This window comes from Rhinoderma darwinii, chromosome 4 (assembly GCF_050947455.1).
Source record: "Rhinoderma darwinii isolate aRhiDar2 chromosome 4, aRhiDar2.hap1, whole genome shotgun sequence".
In the NCBI taxonomy this organism is placed as follows: domain Eukaryota; kingdom Metazoa; phylum Chordata; class Amphibia; order Anura; family Rhinodermatidae; genus Rhinoderma; species Rhinoderma darwinii.
The window spans coordinates 162,491,626-162,502,341 of record NC_134690.1 but is presented as its reverse complement, the minus strand read 5'-3'; the positions used below and the strand labels follow the sequence as shown (position 1 = coordinate 162,502,341).

Sequence of the window (10,716 nt, the reverse complement as noted above, 5' to 3'; positions counted from 1 at the left end):
TGGTATTGCATGATGGATAAGTATCTGCCTGTATTTCTCAGCATTGAGGACACCATTAATCCTGACCAAATCCCCAACTCCATTTGCTTAAAGGCATGGTGTTGCCCTAAAAACATGTATTTTTTTTAAAAATTAAACATTCAGTGTGTGGGTGATTAAACATTGTTCCAATTTTTTTTATTTTTTTTGAGAGTCAGGAAATATTATAAATTGTATTCAATTGGATTCAATTTTATAGTATTTACCATTTCTGGTCACTAGATGGAGCCATTCACAAAATTGCAGCATTGCATGTGGTAAAGCAACCACATAGCTTTTCTGCTGCAAATTTTGTGAAAAGTGACTCGCTCTAGTGAGCTCACAGAATCCCCCCTCCCTTATCCTGGCAAGTGCCAGGAGAGGGAGGGCTTTCAATGTCTTCAAACCTCCTTACATTGTGTGCCGCCATTTTCAAAGCGACTACACAGTGGAAGGAGGTTGTAGTGCGAACATACCTGCGAGGAGACGCTCTGAGGAGGACCAGGACCATCGAGGCGGACCAGGACCATCGAGGCGGACCAGGACCATCGAGGCGGACCAGGACCATCGAGGCGGACCAGGAACATCGAGGCGGACCAGGAACATCGAGGCGGACCAGGACCATCGAGGCGGACCAGGACCAGCGAGGGGACACTTCGAGGACGAGGCGGCCAAGGAAGGACCAGTGTGTCGGACGTGGAAGGACGAGCGAGGCGACGTAGGAGGAGCAGCGAGTCGGACGAGGAGGACAAGGAAGGACGAGGTGTACCAGGGAATCGGACGTGGAAGGACGAGCGAGGCGACGGTGGAGGACGAGCGAGGCGACGGACGGAGGAGGACGAGCGAGGCGACGTAGGAGGACGAGCGAGGCGACTTGTGAGGACCACCGTGGGGGAACAGCGAGGCGGTAAGTAACGCCGAAATAGGCATTATGTGTGGCATCATATAAGGGAGGCCTATGTCGGCATATACACGAGGCCTGTGTCATCATACGGGAGGCCGGTGCCATCATATCAGGGATGCCTGTGGCATCATACGGGAGGCCTGTGCCATCAAATCAGGGAGGTCTGTGGCATCATATAGGGGAGGCCTGTGGCATCATATAGGGGAGGCCTGTGGCATCATATAGGGGAGGCCTGTGGCATCATATAGTGGAGGCCTGTGCCATCATACGGGAGGCCTGTGGCATCATATAGGGGAGGCCTGTGGCATCATAGAGGGAGAGCCTGTGCCATCATACGGGAGGCCTGTGGCATCATATCATGGAGCCATATCAGGGAGGCCTGTGGCATCATATAGGGGAGGTCTGTGGCATCATACCAGCGGAGGCCTGTGGCATCATATCAAGGGAGGCCTCTGCTAGTATTTACAGTGTGGCATCATTTACAGTGTGGCATCATTTACAGTGTGGCATCATTTACAGTGTGGTAGCATTTACATTGTGGCAGCATTTATAGTGTGGCAGCATTTTTAGTGTGGCAGCATGTACGGTGTGGCTGCATGTACGGTGTAGCATCATAGCAGCGGAGGCCTGTGTGATCATACCAGCGGAGGCCTGTGGCATCATTTACAGTGTGGGAGCATTGACAGTGTGGCAGCATTTACAGTGTGGCAGCATTTACAGTGTGGCAGCATTTACAGTGTGGCAGCATTTACAGTGTGGCAGCATTTACAGTGTGGCAGCATTTACAGTGTGGCAGCACTTATAGTGTGGCAGCATGTACGGTGTGTCTGCATGTACGGTGTGGCATCATACCTGCGGAGCCCTGTGTCATCATACCAGCGGAGACCTGTGGCATCATTTACAGTGTGGCAGCATTTACAGTGTGGCAGCATGTACGGTGTGGCTGCATGTACGGTGTAGCATCATAGCAGCGGAGGCCTGTGTCATCATACCAGCGGAGGCCTGTGGCATCATTTACAGTGTGGGAGCATTGACAGTGTGGCAGCATTTACAGTGTGGCAGCATGTACGGTGTGGCTGCATGTACGGTGTAGCATCATAGCAGCGGAGGCCTGTGTCATCATACCAGCGGAGGCCTGTGGCATCATTTACAGTGTGGCAGCATTTACAGTGTGGCAGCATTTACAGTGTGGCAGCATTTACAGTGTGGCAGCATTTACAGTGTGGCAGCATTTACATTGTGGCAGCATTTACATTGTGGCAGCATTTACAGTGTGGCAGCATTTACAGTGTGGCAGCACTTATAGTGTGGCAGCATGTACGGTGTGTCTGCATGTACGGTGTGGCATCATACCTGCGGAGCCCTGTGTCATCATACCAGCGGAGACCTGTGGCATCATTTACAGTGTGGGAGCATTGACAGTGTGGCAGCATTTGTTTTAGTGTGGCAGCATGTACGGTGTGGCTGCATGTACGGTGTGGCATCATACCTGCGGAGCCCTGTGTCATCATACCAGCGGAGACCTGTGGCATCATTTACAGTGTGGCAGCATTTACAGTGTGGCAGCATGTACGGTGTGGCTGCATGTACGGTGTAGCATCATAGCAGCGGAGGCCTGTGTCATCATACCAGCGGAGGCCTGTGGCATCATTTACAGTGTGGGAGCATTGACAGTGTGGCAGCATTTACAGTGTGGCAGCATGTACGGTGTGGCTGCATGTACGGTGTAGCATCATAGCAGCGGAGGCCTGTGTCATCATACCAGCGGAGGCCTGTGGCATCATTTACAGTGTGGGAGCATTTACAGTGTGGCAGCATTTACAGTGTGGCAGCATTTACAGTGTGGCAGCATTTACAGTGTGGCAGCATTTACAGTGTGGCAGCATTTACAGTGTGGCAGCATTTACATTGTGGCAGCATTTACATTGTGGCAGCATTTACAGTGTGGCAGCATTTACAGTGTGGCAGCACTTATAGTGTGGCAGCATGTACGGTGTGTCTGCATGTACGGTGTGGCATCATACCTGCGGAGCCCTGTGTCATCATACCAGCGGAGACCTGTGGCATCATTTACAGTGTGGGAGCATTGACAGTGTGGCAGCATTTTTTTTAGTGTGGCAGCATGTACGGTGTGGCTGCATGTACGGTGTGGCATCATACCTGCGGAGCCCTGTGTCATCATACCAGCGGAGACCTGTGGCATCATTTACAGTGTGGCAGCATTTACAGTGTGGCAGCATGTACGGTGTGGCTGCATGTACGGTGTAGCATCATAGCAGCGGAGGCCTGTGTCATCATACCAGCGGAGGCCTGTGGCATCATTTACAGTGTGGGAGCATTGACAGTGTGGCAGCATTTACAGTGTGGCAGCATGTACGGTGTGGCTGCATGTACGGTGTAGCATCATAGCAGCGGAGGCCTGTGTCATCATACCAGCGGAGGCCTGTGGCATCATTTACAGTGTGGGAGCATTTACAGTGTGGCAGCATTTACAGTGTGGCAGCATTTACAGTGTGGCAGCATTTACAGTGTGGCAGCATTTACAGTGTGGCAGCATTTACAGTGTGGCAGCATTTACAGTGTGGCAGCATTTACATTGTGGCAGCATTTACAGTGTGGCAGCATTTACAGTGTGGCAGCACTTATAGTGTGGCAGCATGTACGGTGTGTCTGCATGTACGGTGTGGCATCATACCTGCGGAGCCCTGTGTCATCATACCAGCGGAGACCTGTGGCATCATTTACAGTGTGGGAGCATTGACAGTGTGGCAGCATTTTTTTTAGTGTGGCAGCATGTACGGTGTGGCTGCATGTACGGTGTGGCATCATACCTGCGGAGCCCTGTGTCATCATACCAGCGGAGACCTGTGGCATCATTTACAGTGTGGGAGCATTGACAGTGTGGCAGCATTTTTTTTTGTGTGGCAGCATGTACGGTGTGGCTGCATGTACGGTGTGGCATCATACCAGCGGAGCCCTGTGTCATCATACCAGCGGAGACCTGTGTCATCATACCAGCGTAGGGCTGTGGCTGCATTTACAGTGTGGCATCATTTATAGTTTGGCAGCATTTACAGTGTGGCAGCATTTACAGTGTGGCAGCATTTACAGTGGCATCATTTACAGTGTGGCAGCATTTACAGTGTGCCAGCATTTACATTGTGGCAGCATTTAGAGTGTGGCATCATTTATAGTTTGGCAGCATTTACAGTGTGGCAGCATTTACAGTGTGGCATCATTTACAGTGTGGCAGCATTTACAGTGTGCCAGCATTTACATTGTGGCAGCATTTAGAGTGTGGCAGCATTTACAGTGGGGCAGCATTTACATTGTGGCAGCATTTAGAGTGTGGCAGCATTTACAGTGTGGCAGCATTTACATTGTGGCAGCATTTACAGTGTGGCAGCATTTACAGTGTGGCAGCACTTATAGTGTGGCAGCATGTACGGTGTGTCTGCATGTACGGTGTGGCATCATACCTGCGGAGCCCTGTGTCATCATACCAGCGGAGACCTGTGTCATCATACCAGCGTAGGGCTGTGGCTGCATTGACAGAGTGGCAGCATTGACAGAGTGGCAGCATTGACAGAGTGGCAGCATTGACAGAGTGGCAGCATTGACAGAGTGGCAGCATTGACAGAGTGGCAGCATTTGCAGAGTGTGTGACTTTTTGATCATTAGTTTAACAGGAGGAGAGGGAGCGCGCCAGTGAAAACACAACCGTGAGGAGTGTATTCGAGGAGCATAGATACTTTGAACAGGTGCGTGAGCAAGGGGACTACCCTAAACGTACAATAATTGCAAATTATGGTTTTTTATATATATTATTGTACTTTTTTTAACAGGAGGCAAAGCAACGCTATCAGATACAGACGACGACAGCAGCAACCAGAGCGGATTACCAACGTTTAGACGAACAGGCCATTCTGAGCAGCATAAGTTCTGAATTCTCGAAAGTAAGTAATCCCTAACATAGGTAGTTCATATAAACATACATGACACACAAGTTCATCAGAGGAGACAAACTATGCAGAGTGTTCAGACAGGGATGACATTCTTCCAAAGCGACCATGTTGCGCATAGTGCAACGCTTGAGGTTGATCAATCCATTCATACATTTTTTATTTTATTCTTCTGTAGGAAATATAACTTTGACATGCCACATGATTGGCTGAAACGTTCTGTAATACAATGTGAAGGTACGGTGGTAATATGTGACAAAGAAAGGGGTTTTCACCTGCTGCTAAAGGATCCGGTTTGATGATGAGATGAGGGAAACAAGTTGTTTTCATCTGCTGGTGAAGGTCCATAAACATGTGACGAAGCAAGTTTTTTTCATCTGCTGATAACTTCTTAGTGTTTGTCGTTGACATGTGTGTATTTTCAATCTAAATCTCTTTCCCATTTCCGTCTACAAAATTCTACTTTTCTATGTTGGGGCCTATCCGTCGATGTGGACTTTTTAACAGAACTATATTTTTGTGACTATGTTACAAAAACTTTTTGTGTTATGCATGTAAATTTTATATTTGTGTTTGTGATGGGACACTTATTCTGTGTTACTGTGGTAGGCAGTTATGGCTTCATCAATAAAAAAATTTGGTTATAAATGCTATTCTCTTTCATTCACTGTCTCTATTACATACAAACAAATCAAAACAATAAATGTGTTGGTCAGCCATAAAAAACCTATACTCAAACATTGACATGGTGAAACTGTCTGGCACTGAGATCATTGACGGTTTTACAATGATAGTCTAAAACGACAAACTATTTTGTGCCTTGATGAACCGTTAATTCCCAGTGCCAAACAGTTACCTATAAACAAGGTAACATGTAGAATACTCACTTCTCCACATGACAATCTACAACACAACATAGGTCACATTTGGGTGATAAATATGGGTGACTTCGCAAGCGGTGATCAAAGAACTGCCACTAATGTGATGTTATGTCTTCAACAAACGCTGTTGTCAATATAATTTTAGACAAACTATAGTTTTACTAATGCACTTAGAAAAGGCAAACTCACACATCAAAATTGGAATAGTAAGTATGTTAGTACACAAATACACCTGATTCGGGGTATCAACTATCTTTATGTAATCCATCGCTGGTAACGTAATGATCTTTTCTCATGACATAATATTTACATTTACTTTTTTGATAGAAATGCCGTCGTGCATTGTCTCTAGTTGTGACAGTCGGTCTAATAGAGCTACTTACTCTCAAGGAGTGACCCTGCATGTTTTCCCAGGCAACATTGACAAGATAAAAGTTTGGCTCCAACAGGCCAGACAATCGTTGGACAATCTAGATGCACTCTCACAACGAATTTTTGATGGGAAAAAACAAGATTTATTTAGACTATGTTCAAAACACTTTGCAGAAGACTGTTATGTTTTTAAGTCGGAAAAGAAGATACGATGGCTGAAGGAAAGTGCAATTCCCACGATATTCCCTTATCAGGAAACAGAGTGTCCACCATCTAAACGGAAACGTACAGAAGAGGAAGACACTTATTCTTGTGCAACACAATGCATGCAATTGCCTTTGCCTACTACATCCACCAACAGAATTACATACGCTTCGACCGGTACCTCAATGCAAAACGATCCACCAACGTCAATGTCCAAAGTCATGGGAGTGAAACATGTAAAAATAGGTGTCAAGAGGAAATTTTTCGAAAGAAATGCAGCAACAAACACCCGACATAAGACATTGTCAACGAGAGCCACCAACACACCTTTCAAAAGAATAAGAGATGCAACCACTCAATCACACATCTTCACAGTGGATAGAGGATGCCAGTTTCCAGAGGAAGAACTTTCTTTTGCTAACCAAATAACAATGAAGTTGGATCATTTTTACCCATCTACGTTCTCAACCCCCCGCTTACAAAGACAAACAGCAAGCAAAGTCATATTTGAGGATCCCGAGGAAAGCTTTGTTTCTTCTACTGTCATAAATGATCCAACAGATCTGGACTACGAACCACCAGATTCTAGTTTATCATTTGAGAACGTGACAACAAATTTGTTTTCCGAACCAGCAGATGAAGAGCTAGTAAAAGAACGTAAATTTTTGGTTTTTGAATCGGCTTTAGATGTACTGGTTGCTCAGTGCGCGTGTTTCTGTGGCCACAAAATAGAAAACACCGTCAAATTCCAGCAAGGTACCTATCTTTCGCTACAAGGGAAATGTCCCAATGGACATGATTATTTTTGGGAAAGTCAACCAAAGTGTAATCGGATACCGGTTGGGAATCTTCTGATTGCAGCTTCCATTTTATTTAATGGTGGGAACTATGCAAAGATGTCTGACATTTGTAAATCGATTGGGGTGCAATTTATTTCACATTCCACTTTCTTTCGTCACCAAAGAAAATTCTTATTTCCAGTGGTGGACATTCACTGGAAACAAGAAAAAATGGAACTTCATAAAGAAATCAAACAAACACCATTGTGTCTCCTTGGTGACGGACAATGTGATAGCCCTGGGCATAATGCAAAATATTGTGTGTACACATTGATAGATTACAAGAGCGACAAGATTGTTGACTTTGAAATCGTTCAGGTTACACAAACCACATCTTCTGTGGCTATGGAAAGTTTGGCCTTTCAAAACTGTCTGAACCGTGTTATTCAAGATGGCCTCAATGTGTATGTTCTTGCAACAGACCGTCATGTCTCCATACGCAAAAAAATACGTGAACAATACCCCGAGATTGGACATCAATTTGATATATGGCATTATGCTAAGTCCATTCGTAAGAAGCTGAAGGCTGCAAGTAAAAAAAAAAACTGTTCCCAAATTGTTGATTGGATCACGTCAATAACCAATCATTTTTGGTACTGCTGTAGTACTAGTTGCGGCAATGTGGATGTGCTGCGGGAAAAATGGCTCTCTCTACTTCAACATATTTGTAATGTACATGAATTCCCGGGGGACATTCTCACACAATGTGATCACAGATGTTTAGACATTGATGACGATCGCAAACACAATTGGATGTCAACAACATCGGCAGCCTATCATGCGCTAGAAAAGATTGTGAAAGATAAACAATTATTGAAAGACTTGCCCCACTTGTCATCTTTCTGTCATACAGGAAAAATCGAGGTATTCCACAGCTTTATTCTAAAATACAGACCGAAAAGAATACATTTTTCTTTAGACGGAATGGAAGCACGGACAAAACTTGCTGTTTTGGCCCATAATCATAATACAAAACGGGAACAATCTAGAGTCCACCGACAGACGACAAAGTCGGATCGGCTTGGTAGCATGAGGTATAATGTAATTTTCTCTAAACTAAGCAAAAAATGGACTGCAAAGAAAGAGTACGTACCAATGTCTTTCTCACACCTCTTTCCTATGTTTGTAAATGTGATCAAATTGTCAAAACAAGAAATTGAACATAGTTGGCAAACACGGACATTGACCCTACCACCAAACATAGCCACAGAACCACGGCCGGATAAAGCATCAACTGTTCTAGCTCACAAGTCACGTTTTTAATGTACTGAACTATGTTGTGTTTGCCCTTCTACTAAAAAAGCGTACAACTATTTGCCACTATTTCGATTGACTGTTACTGGAATAATTTGTAAGCAAACTATCTGTGGATATTGGGTGTTGATTCTGGGATTTAGTCTGATTGCCATATTTGGAGTCGGGAAGGAATTTCCCTCACTAATGAACAAAACGTAAATAACAATGGGTTTTCGCCTTCCTCAGAATCAACAATAGCAGTTTATATCCTGTATATTTTCTTCTGTTATGTACAATACTTATGCTGTGTTAATATATTATAATAAATAAACATTCAAAGTTTGGATTTTAATTTTTTTTTTATTGAAAAAGATAGCATAGTAAAGTAGACAAACACATTTCAAAAATCGGCCATTTCAGAAGCATTATTGTCAGTGGCTAGCTTGAAACCAACATATACTTGATTTTCTTCTGGAAACATTGCTCTGACTTTCTGAACTGCACATGCTGGAATAGTACGCCTGTTTTTTCGTCCAAGGTAACCGTGAACCCACACGGTGAACATTCTGTATGCAACCATACGTAAGGACCTATACATCAGAAAAAAAAAATTTTTAGGCAATCATATTTGCACACTATACAGACCCCAATCGTATACTGTCACCCCTGACATGCTAAGATTCTTTAGAATAATACATAACGGCTCACAAACGCTGGAGCGACAGACATTGTTTGATTGCTGCGTGGAACAAGATCAAAATTTACTTCTAGTGTTACAGGGACCACATAACATTTGGCAGACACATATTAGACACATGCATGCTGCTAAAAGCGCACATAATAATATTTCTTTGAGCAATAAGGTTAGGATCATAATACCATCATTGAAACTTGACTGGAACCAAAAAAATAATTTCCTTACCTGTTATTTAGCGGTGCTTGACGTGTTGGACCAAAACATCTATAGCTTTCACATAGGGTCAGTTGTTCCTTGTTGAGACATGTGCCAATAAAAGTATGATGCTCTGTTATGCAACTAATCGGCTCATCTTCCTCCATTTTGTTTAGCACATTACGTATAACTTTGCAACAGACGCATTCCTCTTCTGTCGGCAAATTAATGCAGTTCCCACACTGACACCACGATTCCACCGGTTGCACGGACGCTGCAGGAGTTTGGCTCGCACTCTGTTCTGCCCGTTTTCTCATTGGCTGTTGTACAAGAATTATATTTGGATCCTGATATTTGGGACACCTTTCTCTTAGTTCCTGCTCTAATATTGCTCTCTAAAAAACAAAACAAAATTTATCATTGATTTGTGGAGTGAACATGTACATCTAATAATTACATTTTTCCATCTAAAAGTGAGACCCGAAACATAGGTATATTCTATAGTGTTCGCTCCGCTAACGTCAACGGTGAAGGTGAGTGAATAGACACAAAAAATATAGGAACCAATATTCGGAATGTAATGGAGGACCAAAAGTTGGCTTTTCGAACGGTTTGATTTCCATTCAAACAAGTATATGTGGGTGTGCTTGGCCCCCCACAAATGCAAGAGTCAGCGTGCTATCCAACAGCACAGTGAAGCATTTCACAGACATCAACTGCACAAAGTCTTACCTCCTGGGCTCTTTTTGCTTTCTCCTCTGGGGTAAATGTTGGTGGTATTCGTTTTGCTATTGGTTGATTGTCATCACTGGATTTCCGACTTCTCTTGGGCGCCATAACTGACAATTAGAAACAAAAGTTGATACATATCTCTCCCAAGACGTCAAATAAATACACTGTAAATGCTGCCACACTGTAATTGATGCCACAGGCCTCCGCCGGTATGATGACACAGGCCTCCGCAGCTATGATGCTACACCTTACATGCAGCCACACCGTACATGCTGCCACACTGTAAATGCTGCCACACTGTAATTGATGCCACACTGTAAATGATGCCACAGGCCTCCGCTGGTATGATGACACAGGCCTCCGCTGCTATGATGCTACACCGTACATGCTGCCACACCGTACATGCTGCCACACTGTAAATGCTGCCACACTGTAAATGCTGCCACACTGTCATTGATGCCACACTGTAATTGATGCCACAGGCCTCCGCTGGTATGATGACACAGGCCTCCGCTGCTATGATGCTACACCGTACATGCAGCCACACCGTACATGCTGCCACACCGTACATGCTGCCACACCGTACATGCAGCCACACTGTCAATGCTCCCACACTGTAAATGATGCCACAGGCCTCCGCTGGGATGATGACACAGGCCTCCGCTGCTATGATGCT

The 10,716-nt window shown here is 44.7% G+C and overlaps 1 long non-coding RNA gene across 2 annotated transcripts; it reads left to right on the top strand.

The window, feature by feature from the left end:
- The first annotated feature begins 338 nt into the window (after positions 1 to 338).
- On the top strand, positions 339 to 5,485 carry LOC142760909 (uncharacterized). Of its 2 annotated transcripts, none has more exons than XR_012883451.1 (4): positions 339 to 925; positions 4,612 to 4,683; positions 4,768 to 4,878; positions 5,063 to 5,485. It is a non-coding gene; the product is annotated as an uncharacterized LOC142760909 (long non-coding RNA). The 2 variants fall into 2 exon arrangements; XR_012883450.1 differs by having other exon boundaries at positions 4,604 to 4,683.
- Positions 5,486 to 10,716: the final 5,231 nt, after the last annotated feature.